Source organism: Arvicola amphibius, chromosome 13, assembly GCF_903992535.2.
Source record: "Arvicola amphibius chromosome 13, mArvAmp1.2, whole genome shotgun sequence".
Classification (NCBI taxonomy): Eukaryota; Metazoa; Chordata; class Mammalia; order Rodentia; family Cricetidae; genus Arvicola; species Arvicola amphibius.
The window spans coordinates 41147769-41165999 of NC_052059.1; the positions used below are offsets into that span (position 1 = coordinate 41147769).

Genomic DNA, 18231 nt, shown 5'->3' on the forward strand with positions numbered 1-18231 from the left:
AAGCTCAGTGCTGGCCAGCAGCATGGCCAGCACGGCTCCAGCAGGAGAACAGAAGGATTTCCCCCCTGAGGTCCCTTTTGAAGCACTCCCTTCATCAATGCCCTGCTCCCGTGGAGAAAATCGCCGGTTTCTCCTTCCAGGGTCCTTTCTCCAGAAGAACTGGCTGTTGCTTCCAGGAGCTGACTGTGCAAATCCCTAGCTCACCTTTGCCCCACAACCACGGCCAGAACTATGTGTCAAGTCCTGAGAGCCACCTCAGGATAAACAGCTGTCTGCCAGTCACCATCTGGCTGCTGTCCACAGGGACAGCAAACAAAATTAGGTCCTCTAGGGACAACCCCTGTGGAGACTTAGAAACTGGACATGGAATTTAAATAAATGTGAAACCTTTGCTCAGACCTGAAAGGAACCCAGCTGTGAAAGGAATGCATAGCTCAGCACGTGCCCTCGGCTGGATAAAGACAGAAGTGTCTGGGCATACTCCATCTTTGCCGTGTGGCCTTAGATAAGTTACATAGTATCTCTGGACCCCTTCTTGGCCCCAGTAAGGAATCAAATCTCTGTCGTCAGCTTCCATTCCTTCCATTGGTTCTTGTTAGCATCCCTGGGGAACAATCGTAGCCCACACAAGACTGGCTGTTATCAATAATAAACCATTAAAGCACCAAATATTGGAAATACTAATTTTCATGTTTAGTGAACCTGTCTCGCTATCTTTCTTGTGTTTGAGGAGCTATGCCACCTTTGACAGTGGTGTTGATTTAATTGTTTCCCCCTGAAAATGGATGTAACGAAGTTCTAACTCCTGGTCCCTCAGGATATGGGAAATAGGATCTTTACGAATATACTAGTGAAGCTGAGAGGGCCCAAATACAAAGAAGAAACTTGGGCCAGCACTTGGGCCTGGGGAGGCGACTATAGGAAGACAGGAGTGATTTGTTGCAGGACCAAAAACTTGCCAAGAAGTGCGGAGTCCAGACTGCACCTCCAGAGGGAGCAATAGTGCCAACACCTTGACCTCAGCCTTAACTCCAGAACCTCAGGGGACTGAGTTTTGGCGAAGCCATCAATCTGTGGTACCCTGCTAGGTAGCTGAAGCAAATGATGAAGTTGGTAATACCCACTATGAAGTGAGATGAGGTCACAACTAGGTCAAAGGGCCTAGGCTCTGCCAATCAGGCGCTCCTGCCATGGCTGATAATGCATAGAGACATAGACAGACAGACAGACAGACACACACACACACACACACACACACCCTTCATGCACACCCCTCACACACCCTTGTATATAAAATAAGGTGACAGATTTCTAAACTAAGTTATACTTCATCTCACTGAATATCAAAATAACAATGACATTTAATAAGAAAACGCTGCCTCTTGTGTGGTGATGCCCTCCAGTAGGATATAGTGAAGGGGTGGAGGTAGGAGGATCATGAGTTTGAGGTCTCTTGGGCTACACGCTTTGGCTGGGTGTGGTGTCATACTCCTTTAATCCCAGCACTCGGGGGCAGAGGCAGGCAGATCTCTGTGAGTATGAGCCTGGTCTAGATAATGAGTTCCAGGATAACTAAGGTAAGGTAAAGAGACTCTGTCTCAAAAAAGAGAGAGAGAGAGAGAGAGAGAGAGAGAGAGAGAGAGAGAGAGAGGAGAGAGAGAGGGGAGAGAGAGGAGAGAGAGGAAGAGGAAGAGGAGGAGGAAGAAAGGAAGGAGGGAGGAAGGATGGAGGGAGGAAGGGGGAGAGCTTGAGAGAGAAAACTCTAGTTAGGCTTGTTATCTCAACACATGACACCCCGGGTTAGGCCCTTCTAGGACACTGGCTGAAATCCACAGCTGGGGAATCCACGTCTGGAGATCAGGAGCACGCACTTGTTCAGTGCAAGATTAAAAGCCAGGCATTGTGACTCTAATAGTGAATAGAGATCCTTGGACCAGTACAGAAAGAAACTTCTTTAAAATGTTTCAAGTAAAGCCTGGCAGTGGTGGGGCACACCTTTAATCCCAGCAGAGGCAGGCAGATCTCTGTGAGTTCAAGGCCAGCCTGGTCTACAAGAGCTAGTACCAGGACTGGTTCCAAAGCTACAGAGAAACAAAACAAACAAATAAACAAACAAAAGATTCAAGTAAAGAAAGAATATAAACGCCACTGACTACCACGCAGCCATATGGCAATTCTTTACATTCGCTTTGGTGACCACTTCCATGCATTCTTATTGGGAGGAAAAAAGCTAGATCAGAATCCTTCTTCTTTTCTGCCAATAGCCCACAAGGAGATTTATTGATGGGAACAGTTAAATAATGTAGGGTACAAATTACTCAGGCAACACCAAAGCTGGTGACATTGTGCTGTGTCCCCTTGTCTTCTAAAACCAAATTCATTTTTTTTTTTTTTTGTTTTCGAGACAGGGTTTCACTGTAGTTTTAGAGCCTGTCCTGGAACTAGCTCTTGTAGACCAGGCTGGCCTCGAACTCGCAGAGATCCGCCTGCCTCTGCCTCCCAAGTGCTGGGATTAAAGGCGTGCACCACCACCGCCCGGCCCAAATTCATTTTTTAAAGTGTTAGCCAGGCTCTTTGTCAAGCTTGTTTGGCAAATGAGAACCATTGGGAACATACTATCCACAAGGAGAAGAGCTAAAATACCTTCTTCAGATGAGAAATTATGGTAACTATAAAATCTAAGTACTAAGAGCCCATGTCTGTGTCCTCGATGCTGGTGATCGTCAGAAGCAAAGCATCAATAATGGAAGTGTTGGAGTTAGCCCGTGTGGTCCGGTAGCCAGTTTTCTGCTGGAGCCTCCGAAGCAAGAATAAACTAGGTCAGCCATAACACACTTCCCATTCTCAGCTGGGAATCCGCTCCTGGCGGAATTACTGATGAAGACAGGCACTGTCTTGAAGGTCTGTGGAGAAGCAGATCAAGTTCTATTGGTTTGTCGCCTTTCACACCGTTGGATGGAGCTCTTTCCTGGTCCAGCCTGGATAAGACACATCACTCTCTGGGCCTTGACTTACTTCCAAAGTCCAAAGGCCACCTGATATCAGTAGAGGCGACAAATACTCCCGAAACCCCTGTAAGTGCTAAGCTGTCCCTTGGGTCCTAGTTACTCTCTTTCCTCGCCCCATACCCTTGGATCAGAACTATGAGAAAACTGAGAAATCCGACGCTTGCAGAGGCAAAGAGCTCGAGTTCAAAATCAAATGATAAATCTCAGAGAAGTAAATCAAATTATTAGAGACAACAAAAACCTCCTCCAAAAGACGTGTGCTCATTATACACAAAAAAAAAAAAAACAGACACAACCCAAATGTACATCGACGGTTCAAAAGTGGTTCAGACTCACACATCAATACCCAGCCATAACAGAATGAACCACTTCTATATTCAGCAACATGGGTTGACCCAGTGTTGACCGAAAGAGAGTAGACACCAGGAGTACACACTTCATGATTCCATTAATTTCACGAACTGGAAATACAGATCTATAAGGAAAGAGGTCAGAACAAGGGTTACCCATGGAAAAGAGGACGAATGCTGACTGGGAGAAGACAGTAAAGACCCTGGAAATGCCCTGGAAATAGTTGGCCTAATAATAACAATTACATGAGTCCACACATAAAAGGCAAGAGATGCCTATTTTTCTGTATCTCATTTTTAAGATTTTTTTCTAAGGTAGTGTATTTTGAAGCTCAGGACTTCAGCCTCAAACAGTGAAGAATAGTGAAGGATATTTTGATCAACAAGTTTCAGTCAAAGCTACCAGGCCTCAGTCCCGTGTTCAGGTTAGTTTGGAACTCTAGAACATAAATAAAATACCTTCAGAACATCAATAATAATCGCTGCCTTTCAGTATTTTCCAAGACCATTATCACTAAGCACTTCCAACTGTTTGGCGCTGTGACCTGACATTATCACCTGCAAAGTTCATTCTTGACGACCAAACAATCAAGTTGCAGCAACAACAAAATCGTGTTTTAAGTAAATGTATAATTTTTGATTTGGGCCACAGGCAGAGTTATCTTTAGCCACGATGGGCAGCCTATATATAGACTGCAGGTGTGATGCATCTCTAAGGTTTTGTAAGTTTGATCTCACTGAATACGGAAAAAAATATTATAAATGTCATAATGCTCATAGCACCATTGTTTAAAATCATGGCAGGCTTTGCTCAAGAAAGCCTAGCTGCCAATGAGAGGCAATCGGGATACTGAAGCATATATGAATGAATGGGATGAATGGGGTGGTTTTAGGGCAAGAGGGATAAGTTTGTCAGGAACCTCTGGACTTTGTATTTCTTGGTAATACATTAGTCAAATTTTCAGATATGGGGCTGGACAGCTCAGTCAGTCAATGCGTGCAACACAAGCACAGGACCTGAGTTCGGATCCCCAGCACGTACGTCAAAGCCGTGTGCAGTGGTCCACTGTCCCCCTAACACTGGTGGGACAGACACAGGCAGCCCTCCAAAGCTCACTAACCAGTTGGTAGAGCCAATTCACCATTCAGTGAGAGTCTCCACCTCAAAAACTAAGGTGCAAAGCGATCACAGAAGACCCTCAACATCAGTCTCTGACTTCCAAATAACACATGGGCCCACATGCATTTACACATACATGCAAACACACGCACATGCACAAACACTGACACAAAGAATTTCAGATGAATACATACCTTTTCCTTCCTTAGGCATCCAAGCAACAATCAACTCAGGAATATTTTTATTTTAAATAATAGTTTTATTTATTCTTTTAGAATTTCCATGCTATATATTTTGATCATATCCATATGCCCTGGCTCCTCTCACATTCTCCCCACCTCTGTCCCTACCCAACTTCCTCTCCATGCCTCTAAAGAAAATAAGTAATAGTAATAATTATTTAAAAATAGCTATTAAATATTATTAAAATAAAGATAACTATTAAAATAATAATGTTACTTTTTTATTATTATTACAAAAACTAAAACCACGGGTGCGGGGTCTGCCCTGGAGTGTGGTCAATACACTCCATGAAGTGAGGAGAGCATTTTTAAGAGAAGAAATCACACCCAGGCATACAGCGGCCTCTGCCTTAATCAGCAAATATCCTTCTTCCTTTTTCCCCTGGAAAAGATTCCACAGGGTCTCAGCCAACTGCTGAGACGGGCAGTGGCCCAGCAGGCAGGATCCAGCAGACTCTCGTCCCAGAGGCCGGGATGCTCCAGGACTAAAATGAATGGAGGCCAGGACCAAGCTGCTCTACAAGCGAGAGCTGAGGACCAGGGCACCTCGTCCACGCTTGCAACGCTTGTGTTTGCCTTTTGTGAATTCTTTCAACCAAGTTTGTTCTTGAACGTATCAGAGACACTCGATTTGAACCAGCTCAGGTGCAAAGAGAAATCCAGTCATAAGATAAACCATGTCGGGGGCTGGAGAGATGGCTCAGGGGTTAAGAGCACCACCTGCTCTTCCAAAGGTCCTGAGTTCAATTCCCAGCAACCACATGGTGGGTCACAACCATCTGTAAAGAGGTCTGACGCCCCCTTCTGGCCTGCAGGCATACACACAGACAGAATATTGTATACATAATAAATAAATAGATAAATAAATAAATATTTTTTTAAGAAAACATAAACCATGTCAAGGCTGGGGAGATGGTTCCACAGGTAAGAGCACTGGTTGCTCTTCCATACGACTCTTTTGAGACCCACTACCCACAAGGCAATCCACACCCATCTGTAACTGGTTCCAGAGAATCCAATGCCTTCTTCTGGTCTCCTTCGGCACCAGGCATGCATATGTCACACAGACATGCATATAGGCAAAATACCCACACTCATAAAAAAAGAAGAGGAAGGAGTAGGGAGAAGGGGCATCAGTTGGTCTCACAAAGTTCAGAGACTTGAATTCAACAGGCTTGAGAAGAGCACCATGACAGCAGGGAGTTCCATAGGGAACCTGGAGGCCATTCCACATTACGCTGCTTCTCCTTAGGCATCTCTTCTCTGCTTCTCCTTTACTGTAGACCAGCTTCCTCCTCTCCATCCATACAGTGAGACATGGCTTCTGCTGCTTCAAAGATCTATAAGCCCACATCAATGTACCCCTCAAAAAGCCTGGCTCTGGTTCTTTTCCTCAATCCAAAACTTAAGGGGAAGGAAGTGGATTCCTGAACTCACGAATGCCCTAGACTAGCAAATGCTGCAGAGGGTCATGGTTACAGCCATGTGGAGATGTGAGGACACTGGCCGCAGTTCTGGGGGTGAGCAGAGGAAGAAGTAGCTCGTAAGAAGTGTTGTGGAATATCTGCTTACATTGTAAAGATGTGTCTCTGCCTAAGGAGCCTTCTGATTGGCTTAGTAAAGAGCTAAATGGCCAATAGCAAGGCAGGAGAAAAGAGGTAGGCCTTTTGGGCAAAAAGAGAAAAACTGGGGAGGAGGAATCCAATTATGGAATTTTGCCAGCAGACTCAGAGCGAGTCAGATTGCTGTACTAAGATGACGTAACTGAGCCACATGGTAAAATGTAGATTTAATAAAAGTTGTAAGAGCTAGTTGGGGAAAAGCCTAAGCTAAGGCCAAGCTTTCATAATTAATAATAAGCCTCCGGGTCATTGCTTGTGGGCTAGAAGTACAAAGAGTCCAACAAGAAAGCTTGCTACAAGAAAGGAGATTGCAGACAATGATCTGATGGATATCTAGCTCATGGGCTGATTCAGCCAATCCTTTGGCAGTAGGAAAATCATTAACATTAAAATTACAGGTCGAGTCCCATCCTCAAGCACCAGTGTGCGCCAAGCAAATAACATACTGCATGGTGTCTTTGAAAGCAATAAACGAACAGAATGTAAAGTACTTACTATGCCGCCTGACACACCTAAATGCTGGATGGTCGCAGCCTCACTGTTAACTCCAACCATGGGGAAACTGGGCTTTGTGTATAATGCTACCTAGCCAGACCCATTTGCTGGCCACACAGGTGCCAATCACGGAATCAACACATCTGACAAAAGACCTAGTTTATTAACAATGAAGCAATGGGAGGCCCAGGTTTCAAATTTGTCTCCTCGAGGACATTTGGGGGAGGTGTGAGGACACAAGACTGGAAGTTAACTACACAGGTGGCAGACAGACAGACAGACAGACAGACAGACAGACAGACACAGAGACAGAAGTCTATAACAATGCAAGAAACTTGTGGACAGGACAGATCAATGAGGAAGAAAAGGGGACTAGAAAGGGGAGGGTTCCAGAAGCCTCTAAAAAATCTAATCCAGAGCCTTAAGGCAGACTCCCACTCCCAGGACCCCTCCCATGCCCTTGGTAGGAAGCTATGTGTTCTAATAAAGCTTATCAGTTTGTGTTTGCTGTTCCCAATTCTCTGTGTGTGTGTGTTGCCTCTCTCATCTCTCCTTCTGCTGCCCATTTGCCTTTACTATAGCTGTATTCTACCTCCCCACCCACCCCCAGCCCCACCCACCTCCAGCCCCACCCACCTCCAGCCCCCAGCCCCACCCACCCCAGCCCCACCCACCTCCAGCCCCCAGCCCCACCCACCCCCAGCCCCACCCACCTCCAGCCCCCAGCCCCACCCACCCCCAGCCCCACCCACCCCCAGCCCCACCCACCTCCAGCCCCCAGCCCCACCCACCTCCAGCCCCCAGCCCCACCCACCCCCAGCCCCACCCACCCCAAGGTCTCCAACTGCCATTTCAGTTTCCTGTCACGTTCTTCCTCTGCATGGGTCTTCTTTCCAGGGTGTACAATTCTTTGTTCTTCCCAGAGAACAAACTTAGCAGTTCCCTCCACCCTCACAGACAACCACCTTTCACACAGGACCCCCACAACAGGAACATCTGGAACCACCCGGAAGTGGGTCTTATTGGAAGAAGCAGAGCATTCGGGCTGTGCCTTAGTCCTAGTCCTCAGACCTTTCCTCTTCTCTTCCATGCCACATGCTCCACACCATGATGCTCTGCCCATTCACACAGTACCAAGCACAAGCCTAGAGAAATCTTTGCTCAATTAAATAGACCTATAACTGCTAAAGAAATATGAACCAGCCGGGCGGTGGTGGCGCACGCCTTTAATCCCAGCACTCGGGAGGCAGAGGCAGGTGGATCTCTGTGAGTTCGAGGCCAGCCTGGTCTACAAGAGCTAGTTCCAGGACAGGCTCTAAAAAAGCTGCAGAGAAACCCTGTCTCGAAAAACCAAAAAAAAAAAAAAAAAAAAAAGAAAGAAATATGAACCATCATGAAAAGTCTCCCAACCAAAAAAAGCCCAGGACCAGATGGTTTCAGCACAGAATGCTACAAGATTTTCAAAGAAGAACTAATACCAATACTCCTCAAATTGTTGCACACAATAGAAACAGAAGAAACATTGCTGAACTCTTTTTAGAGGCTACAATTACCCTGATACCCAAACCACACAAAGATGTTACTAAGAAAGAGAATTACAGACCAATATCCCTCATGAACACTGATGCAAAAATACTCAATAAAATACAGGCAAACTGAATCCAAGAACGCATCAGAAAAAAATCATCTACCATAATCAAGTCAGCTTCATCCCAGAGATGCAGAGATGGTTCAACATATGAAAATCTGTCAACGTAATCCACCATATAAACAAACTGAAAAAAAAGCACATGATCATCTCATTAGATGCTGAAAAAGCCTTTGACAAAATGCAACATCCCTTCATGATAAAGGTCTTGAAGAGAGCAGGGATACAAGGAACATACCTAAACATAATAAAGGCAACACACAGCAAGCCAATAGCCACCATCAAACTAAATGGAGAGGAAACTCAAAGTGATCCCACTGAATTCAGGAACAACACAAGGTTGTCCACTCTCTCCATAGCTACTCAATGTAGTACTTGAGGTTCTAGCTAGAGCAATGAGACAACAAAAGAAGAGCAAGGGGATACAAACCAGAAAAGAAGAAGTCAAATTTTCACTATTTGCTGATGATATGATAGTTTACATAAAGAACCCCAAAAATTCTACCAAGGAACTTCTATAACTCATAAACACCTTCAGCAATTTAGCAGGATACAAGATTAACTCGAAAAAATCAGTAGCCCTCCCTTACACAGATGATAAATGGGCTGAGAAAGAAATCAGAGAAACATAACCATTCACAATAGCCACAAATAACATAAAATATCTTGGAGTTACTCTAATCAAGCAAAAAGAAGATTTGTATGACTGGAACTTTAAATCTTTGAAGAAAGAAATTCAAGAAGACACCAGAAAATGAAAAGATCTCCCATGCTCTTGGGTAGATAGAATTAACATGGTAAAAAAAAAAAATGGCAATCTTACCAAAAGTAATCTACAGATTCAATGAAATGCTCACCAAAATCCCAGAAAATTTCTTCACAAACCTCAAAAGAACAATACTCAACTTCATGTGGGAAAGAAAAACCCAGGATAACCAAAACAATCCTGTACAATCAAGGAACTTCTGGAGGTATAACAATCCCTGACTTCAAAATCTACTACAGAGCTAAAATACTGAAAAGATTCCTGGTATTGGCATAAAAACAGACAGGAGGACCAATGAAACCAAATTGAAGACCCAGATATCAATCCACACATCTGATTTTTGACAAAGAAGCAAAAAATATAAAATGGAAAAAAAGAAAGCATATTCAACAAAAGGTGCTGGCATAACTGGATATCAACATGTATAAGAATGAAAATAGATCCACATCTATCACCATGCACAAAACTCAAGTCCAAATGGATCAAAGACCTCAACATAAAGCCAACTACACTGAAGCTCATAAAATAAAAAGTGGAAAGTACACTTGAATGCATTGGCACAGGAGACCACTTCCTAAATATAACCCCAGCAGCACAGACACTGAGAGAAACAATTAGTATGTGGGCTCTCCTGAAACTGAGAAGCTTCTGTAAAGCAAAGGACACGGTCAACAAGACAAAATGAAGCCTATAGAATGGGAAAAGATCTTCACCAACCCATTATCAGACAGTGGTCTGATCTCCAAAATATACAAAGAACTCAAGAAATTGGTCATCAAAATAACAAATAATCCAATTAAAAATAGGGTACATAACTAAACAGAACTCTCGACAGAGGAATCTAAAATGGCTGAAAGACACTTAAAGAAATGCTCAGCATCATTAATCATCAGAGAAATGTAAATCAAAACAACTCTGAGATTCTATCTTATACCAGTAAGAATAGCCAAGATCAAAAACATAAGTTGATGACAACTTATGCTGGAGAGGATATAGGAAGATTTCTTCATTGCTGGTGGGAGTGCAAACTGGTACAGCCCCTTTGGATTTCAGTATGGCCATTTCTCAGAAAATTAGGAAACAACCTATCTCAAGACCTAGCTGTTGTAGGAGACTGTTTGTTCCCAGCTGCTCAGCCCCAAAATAACCACACAGAAACTGTATTAATTAAATCACTACTTGGACTATTAGCTCTAGCTTCTTACATCTTATTGGCTAGCTCTTATATCTTAATTTAACCCATTTCTATTAATCTGTTTATCACACATGGTTGTAGCTTACCAGCAAGGTTCTGGCTCATCTGCTCCCACCAGCGGCTAAATGGTTTCTCTTAACTCTGCCTTCTTTCTCCCAGCATTCAGTTTAGTGTTCCCCATTAGCTCTACTCTACCCTATCACAGGCCAAGGCAGATTCTTTATTCACTAACCAATAAAAGCAACACATAGACAAAAGGACTTCCCACCCCACCCAGCAATACCACTTTTGAGTATATACCCAAAGGACGCTTGATTGTATCACAAGGACATGTGCTCAACTATATTCATGGCAGCATTGCTTGTCATAGCCAGTACCTAGAAACAACCTAAATGTCCCTTGACTGAAGAATGGATAAGGAAAATGTGGTACATTTGCACAATGGAGTACTACACAACAGAAAAAAAAAGACATCTTGAAATTTGTGGGCAAATGGATGAATCTAGAAAACATAATATTGAGGGAGGTAACCCAGATCCAAAAAGACAAATATCATATGTGCTCACTCATAAGTGGCTTTTAGACATAAAGCAAAGAAAAACCAGTCTATAATTCATAATCCCAGAGAACCTAGACCACAAAGAGAACCCTCAGAGAGATATACATGGGAAGTAGAGAGACACAAGATCTCCTGAGTAAATTGGGAGCATGGGGACCATGGGAGAGGGTAGGAGGGAAGGAAAGAAGAAGGGAGGGGAGGGAAGAAAATGTATAACTCAGTAAAAACAATTAAAAAATAAGAACTCTTTGCTCTAAATTGTTCTCTCGGGAACTTCCATGTGGTGAGGCAATGAACGGGAAGTAGCCAACCAAACCGATTGTGTGTGGGTCCTCTCATCCAATAGCCACACAGCTTTGGGGAAAATCTTGTCTTGCTGAGTTTCTACTTCTCCCAAAGTGCTCCCATGGTCAAGAGCAACCTGACAGACAGGAACTTCACGGGCAAAGGGAATGTTTTAAAGTCTATTGGACGTAAGACATTCCTCCACAACCTCGCTGCCTTCTTTACTCCCTTGTTACCATTGTCACAAACAGCTTCATTTTGACCACATTTCTAGGCTCTGCTTCTGACCACCACTGATCGTCCCCTTGTGAATAGGTTTTGACTGTCCCAAATTACCAGGATGGACCTGTGCCAGCTATTGGTCTGATCTGGTCCCAAGGGGAAAGGAAAACAGTTGATCAAGGCCAGACTGTGTCAGACTCCTTTGGCTACAGTGTGGCTAACATTGGAACAACAAAGAGGTTAGAAGGACTAGTTCTAAGTAAGCTTTACCTGGAGCCAATCCTGCATGTAATTCTTCAGTGCTGTGGGTGACAGGTGGCACCCAGAGCCCTGGGCCAGCATTAGACAAAGTTCAGAATGGAAAATCCTAAGTCAACATGAATTAAACAGCCATATTGGTTTGGGGGGTTTGTTGTTGCTGCTGATTCATTTTGTTTTGTTTTTTTTTTTTTAACAAAGGTAAGTTGACATGTGTCCTTTGGGCTCCCAGGGGCTATCTAAAATCCCAAATCCCAAAACTATTTCTAGACAAAAAGAAGCAGCGACAAAACAAAGAGAACATTGCTAGGCATGGTGGCGCGTGCCTTTGAACACAGCACTCAGTGGAGCGGGGCCCCGGACCTTAGCAGGCCCTGAGACCCTAGCACCATTGGTTTCATGATGGAAATGCCATTCAGGCTGTAAGATTCTGCCTATAGACAGCACCACCTGCCAAAACGAAATCAAATACCTAATTCATCAGAGTCCATATAGTTCCGAGTAATTCTCTAAATGTACCCAGCTTGCTTTTTAGCTTCTTTGATCTGCTTTTGGCTAACCGTCCTTGCTAACTGGAGTATGTCAACCCAGAACATGAGCCTTATGCTTAAAAGCTCATCCTGAGAAAGTGGGATCCCAAACCCCCAGGGTAGTCACTGGCTAACCGATCAAGACTTTCTATTAGCTTAAATCAACGTCTGAGCAGTCTTCTCTGGTGAATGCCCCACAACATCAGGAGGTAGAGGCAGACAAGATCTGTGAGTTTGAGGTCAGCCTGGTGTATGGAGTGAGTTCTAGAACATCCAGGACTCTGTAGACATACACTGTCTCAAGAAAGGAAAAAAAACAATCAGAAAAAAGAAGAAAGAAAAATGAATCCTTTTGAAATGTCCCATTAGGAACAGATCGGTGTTTCAAGAGTGGCTTAAACACAGGAATCAGCTTCAGCCTTGCACTGTCTACCTTCACTGTTAATGCTCAGCCTCCAGAAACACCTAGAGATCATTTTTTGCTCACTTGTTCAGGTATCAAGTCTTGACTCAAAGACTTATGCTTACTCAACCCTTTCATAGCTTTCTCAAATCAGCCAAACATTTAGACTTGGCTACCTTTCTCCCCCCACAACACACTCTTATATTTCTTAACTTCCTTTCCAAGACATAACCCATTTTCTCCTCTACAGAGGAAACTCTGAGACATTGGATAAAGGCAGCTATCACCCCGAACTTTTTTCCGTGTACTGTCAGACAGTCTTAACGCGAGCGTTTTGATGATCAGAAAGCACAGCGTTGTTTATTAAACTGACAGGATTAGACAAGCCTTGCTGAAAAGCATTTGCAACTCCATTTGAGTCCTCCTTGATGTCTAAGTCAATTTGCTACCACAAAGGCAAAAAGCAACACAGACAGATAGCCAGGCAAACAAAGACATGAGCAAAACAAAAACCACAGGGATTTAGATTCATTTACAGTCTTCTCCTCTGTTGGAGTACCAACGTTCCGATTACTTCCTCCTCGCTCTAAGCCATCTGTAACCCCAGAAGTTCCTAAGTGCTAAGCTCACTCATTTCCTCCATCACATCCTTGAGCCCAGCCTTCCAAGGGCATTTCCTATGCCTACTCGACTAGAGAAGCAGTCTGTGGGAACGTGTTGTTAGTTCCCTAAAGCCTGTCTGAATGTATCAGACTCCAGTTGTCTTAAAGAGACCCTCTAAGCGGGGAAGGAGTCTAGAGTCCACAGATCACGCGGAAGTCCCGTGTTCTGGTCTTAGATGCTGTTTGCTCTGGGTTTCAACACATTTTTTTATCTCCAAGTTAACAAGAAATCTCACACAGAGAACTGGTATAGATGAAAGAATCCGAAAGGGGTCAACATCAAGAAAACGCTCTTGGATGATGGGCCGGCGGAGGGTGGTGAGAGAGCATCATTCTGAATAGTTTCAGACCTCCGTGGATGAGCTAACGCAGTAGCTGCAGCAGCGCTGCAAACAGAGAGGGGGGCTCCTGCTGATGTGGATTAGAGCCCTAGTTAACTGCATTTCAGGTCTTCCCACTAGCTAATAAGGAGGCAAGGAAAGGCCGGTGTTTGTTCGCTGTGCTCCACGGGAGAATGCAGAGGATGTTCCGACAAGAATACAGACCTTAAGGGAGCATGGAGGGACAGCCACAACTTTCCAGCTAGGTCACAAAATGTACCACTCCCTGACTGGTCACTGAGGCTAGGCCACAGCAGGGACACATAGAACCTGAAACACTAGACCAGCTGGGGCTTGAGCTGTGCTCGCTGCCAAGGAAAGGGGGGATGCTGACGATTTTGAACAAGCCCTTAGGCTTACTGAGAGTTCAGTAAAATCAGTTGTTTAGAATGCATGCAGACGCAGACCACAGCTCCCAAGTCAAATAGGTCCCATTTCAACTTTCTTTTTTTAATAGAAAAGCATTTTCGCTACTTTTTTCCTGGTTTTCCATGAGTTTTGGAATTAACCATTGGATGATTACATTTTAGCCAGGACTGAATGGAATAAAAAGTCCCCAAATAAGAGCCAACAGATTCCACACAGGCAGAGCTGTAAACCCTCCCCATGCTAATCCTGAGGCTGTGGGTTAACAGTTTGCTTTATGTGCCCACAAGAAACGTTTAAATTAAATGTGTAAAACAACCACTTATATATAACTAACCAAAAGTGAATTTGGAAAGAAAGAGAAATCCCTGACCACAAAAAGCAGAGCAAACTTAGGGAACGCTTCATAGGACTTCCGGGACAGCGTATCTGGGTGGGTTTGGATCAAATCCTGTCCGGGGATGTCTCTGGAGCCCATTTTCAGGATATTTCTTTCCTGACTCCTGAGAACGATGGGGCTAAGAAGTAGATGGAAGTCTCTCAGTCTTTGATTCACTTCACACTGCCGCACACTGAAACATACACCTGACAGCATACGCCCCGGGAAGTGCTTGCAGGGTGTGCGGACTTGAACTGGGGGAACCATGAAGTAGACAAATGTCAGCTGTAATTAAGAAAGTCATGAAAGGAGAAAAAGACTTATCAGACCACAGAGGGTCTTCTAGTTTCAGTAAAGGCAGGGAGAAACTTCTCTGATTTCTTTCTTTTCATAAAAGGAAAAGAAAAATGTTTTTTCACATTATTGCTATGTTACAAAATCCTGAACAATCCCAAACACACAACTGTAAGGAATGACGTAACACCTTGAGTGAACTGGCCTCACGTCACCTTTATCAAGGTGGCGTTTCCAAAAAACAAAGGCAAGAGATGTTTGCACTGAGAACAGCAGTCAAGGATTTCCCAAAGTGTGTTAATAAGTCTACCCTTCTGCTGACTCTGGGCTCAGGATCCCAGTGCTCACCATTTCCATCTGGATCTCTAATAACTCCCGTTCTCTGGGACTCCATGAAAGCCCCTGTGGCTGCTTTATCTGCTGGGCTTGATGGAAATGACCACATGTGTGTTAATAAGCCTCAAATTTTTGGATCGTTGTCTTGGTTTCTGTTTTTTGAGAAAGGGCCTACTAGTGCTGGTTGGGTGCAGTCCTCCTGCCTGAGCCTCCCCAAGGATGGGACCGCAGGCTCATAGTCCACGCCTGGCTGGGACACCTACATGGAGAGCAGCATTTTGGGATATGTGAACATACATAAACAAATGTAACAGTCAACATTTAATATGGGAGGTTGCTCTTCTGTAAATGAAGGACTTATCTGCAACCCAAAATTTGAGCCTACATTTTACAGTGTGTTGACAAGACTCAGGCTTCTTTAAATTAAGCCAGTGGTTAAGAGCACTGATTGCTTTTCCAGAGGACCTGGGTTTTATTCCCAACACTCATATGGTATGGTTCACAAAACAATTTGTAACTCCAGTCCCAGAGGCCCAACACACTCTTCTGCCTTCTAAGAGCACGTGCATAAAATAAAATAACAAAAGAGACATAGATACCCCCTCTCTTTCTCTCTGTCTCTGTCTCTCTTTCTCTCTGTCTCTGTCTCTGTCTCTCTCTTTCTGTCTCTGTCTCCGTCTCTCTCTCTCACACACACACCCACACACACCCACACACCCTTTACATAAGTCCTGTGAATGGTCACCCACCAGCCCTACATCCTAGGGAGCAACCCAGCAGCTCCTGGGGTCCTGACCAGGACTTGCCTTATGGCTGTATCCATGGATACATATTTTGCTTATGAAGCAAACAGAACAAGCCCACCTGCCTTTTTAACAATTTAGCCTTTCATACATGACAATGGTTATTGTCTGCCATGCCTTCATTACCACTGGGTAACTTTTGTCACACGCCAAGAGATATTTTTTCCTTAGCGCTCTCAATGTCTTATGCATCTTCCTCCCCCACCATCGGTGTCCACTTCATACCTCTTGTCCCTTCATACTGGGAATGAACTGGATCGAGAGCAAACAGTAGAGCAGCTTTGTGGTGGTGGTGGGGGGGCATAATTTTGAAACCAAACAACACAAGCTGGGCATGGTGAGATACCAGTAATCTTGGCAGTTGGGGGTAACAGACAAGAGGATCAGAGTTTTAAGGCCAGTCTGCCTGAGCTGCATAAGATACTTTCCCAAAGAGGAGAGAGAGAGAGAGAGAGAGAGAGAGAGAGAGAGAGAGAGAGAGAGAGAGAGAGAGAGAGAGAGAGAGAGAATGGTTAATACTTCCAAACTTCAGAAATGGACTTTCTATAACATGATATTTCACTCATGATAGCAAACATTATTTTTACTTTTTCTCTAAAGTCAGATGCCTTCAAGTATTGGGCCAACACCAACCTTAGAGGGAATCGATTGCAAAGGTGTTGATAGCTGCTGTTGGTCAGGAAATGGTTCTTTTGTTGGCAAAAGAGAGGTCCCCAGAGGGCTTTTGTAGGAGCAAACTAAAGAAAATGGCTTTTAAATTGGACATCTTTCTTGAGAAAGGGGGAGAATAGGAGACGATGTGGACGGCAGCTTCCTGCACTGGAGGGAAAATAAAGAGACATGAAGAAGTAAAGTCACATAAAATCACTCTTGTATTAATTAGTGACAGTGCACAGAGGCCTGAACAAGAAGAAAGAAAAGCATTCATTAAATCTCTTCTGTCCCTTTTAGCTGACATACAATAGCTCTGCCTGCTTGTGGGGTCTGCTGTGATAAATTGATGCATGTCTGTGATGTGCAATGACCTAATCATAGTAACCAGTATCTTCACCTCCATCAGCTTAAACAAACCACAGCTGCTCTGGCCTCCTGACTTTAGGGTCAGAGACAGCCCATGGAATCCTTGCCAGAGGACGGCTTCAAAGAAAGAGAGGAACCGGATGGCTGGTTCTCTCTTATTCTCAACTTGAGTATATGAGGGGGGATGTGTACATGCGCACAGGTGTGCACATCTGTGTGCGTGTGCTTAGAGGCCTGAGGTCAAGGTCAGCTGTGTTCTCCTGTGTGCTCCTCTCCACCATGTCTAGGGTTAGACAGAAAGCTCTGGAGATCCTCCTGCCTCTGCCTCCCCAACGCTACAGACTTGCACCACAAGGCCCAGCTTTTCTGTTAGCGCTGGGGATCCAACTCAGGGCCTTGTGCTTTGGTGGCAAATGCTTAGACCACTGAGCCACCTCCCCAGCCCAGCTTTGAGTAATTTGATTGTTATACCCATATATATAATATACTTCATTGTTCCAACATTGTTATACCCATATATATATATGGGTATATATATAATATATTATATAATATATATATATAATATGCTTCAATCATGGCAACACACGCACCTACACACACTGCCCTCTCTTGTGTCCCCGTCCCTCAGCCAGCCCCCTTCTTCTTCTCAAACAGTCTTCATCATTTACACTCATGAGAGACTGGTTACCTGACTCTTTGGACAAGGAGTCCCACAAAATCCCACAAAATATTTACTGAAAATTATGTTCCTGGGACCATCTCTTAATTAACAAGAAGAACAGAAATTTTCAAAGCATTTTCATTTCTTTCCTTCTCTTTCTCCCTAACTGCATCTCAGTTATAACTGGCGAAATTGTAGAGAACAGGATATGGACTCCTCAATGAAGAAGAACACAGCATGAATATTTGAATGATGGTTCATATCCACTGGCAGGCACATGGACTTTCAGTGATAGCCTAGAATGCCATAAAAAAATGTTCCAGAAGTGAACCGAGAGGTATGGATTCTCACAACACCCATACTCCTCCAAATTCTTGCATCTTGAGAGTAATTCACGGCTAGTATAGTGTTGTGAGACTCCTGAATCCTGTTATCATTTGGTAAATAACTTGCTCTCTCCCAACACACACGCAAAAGCATGTTAGCACAGCAAATATTTGAAGTTCAAGAAAGTCACGTGTGTGCTTAATGATTCTGCGAATGGAGCAAGCTAGCTGGCAAACACAGTGGTGCGAAGATGATGTTCTATCCCTGCTGGGAATTCTCACATCCCCTTGGCAGCCA

At 44.1% G+C, this 18231-nt stretch overlaps 1 long non-coding RNA gene across 1 annotated transcript; it reads right to left on the minus strand.

Annotated features, from left to right (window-relative positions):
- Window positions 1-2551: 2551 nt before the first annotated feature.
- On the minus strand, window positions 2552-18031 carry LOC119800382. The gene is made up of 4 exons (XR_005283013.1): window positions 17682-18031; window positions 16557-16742; window positions 14485-14629; window positions 2552-2903 (listed from the first exon to the last, which is right to left on the minus strand). It is a non-coding gene; the product is annotated as an uncharacterized LOC119800382 (long non-coding RNA).
- Between the last annotated feature and the right edge of the window lie 200 nt (window positions 18032-18231).